Source organism: Phytophthora infestans, genomic scaffold, assembly GCF_000142945.1.
Source record: "Phytophthora infestans T30-4 supercont1.43 genomic scaffold, whole genome shotgun sequence".
Taxonomy (NCBI): domain Eukaryota; phylum Oomycota; class Peronosporomycetes; order Peronosporales; family Peronosporaceae; genus Phytophthora; species Phytophthora infestans.
Genome location: NW_003303716.1, coordinates 1311928 through 1312760, shown reverse-complemented (window position 1 = coordinate 1312760; position 833 = coordinate 1311928).

Below are 833 nucleotides of genomic sequence, written 5' to 3'. Positions count from 1 at the left end.
CTGCAACATACGAAGATATATGGCTGTAGGCAGAGTATTATGATCGTAGTGATGGTTAGACTTGAATTGAATAATAGTTCATGTACATTAGATGGAGTACTTTCGCTCGGCTCGGCGTGCTATTTGATGTGTCCGTGCATATATCGCGAGGTCGTAAATGAGTGTATTTGCCACGCGCTCGTGATATTAACAATATATACATGGGGTCCCAGTTTCCTTATCGGGACGTTTGCGACGTCGTGCTAGCTTTCGAAGTACGTGTGGAACATGAAAAACCACGTCAGAACAGTGATTTTGTGGTAAAAGATCAGTTTTCCATTCAAAACACCAACGATTACTTCCTATTTGTATGGTATAACTTTACGCATACTTAGTAATATAAACGTTACAACTTCGAACAAGTCTATGTCTATGCACTACTCATACAAACTTCAATACAATCACAATTTCAATCAATTCAATGATTTTACCTAATTTCATGATGTGTATCGACTTGTATACTAGCGGTAGGTCGAATATGGTTTCGGCATCATAGGGTACCACACTCAACACAAGTTTTTTAAGGTGTAGAGCACTGTGTAGCACGAAGAAGTACACGTGCAGCGTTAAAAACCACGTCAAAACGGTGATTTTGCGGTAAAAGATCGGTTTTCCGTTCAAAACACTAGCTCTTACTTACTAATTGTAAAGTATGACTGTACCCATACTTAGTAGTATAGAGGGTACTACTTTTGAACAAGTCTACGTCTATGCACTACTTATAAAATCTTCATACAATCACAATTTCATTCAATTTCATAATTTTACTCAATTTCATGATGATTATCGACTTG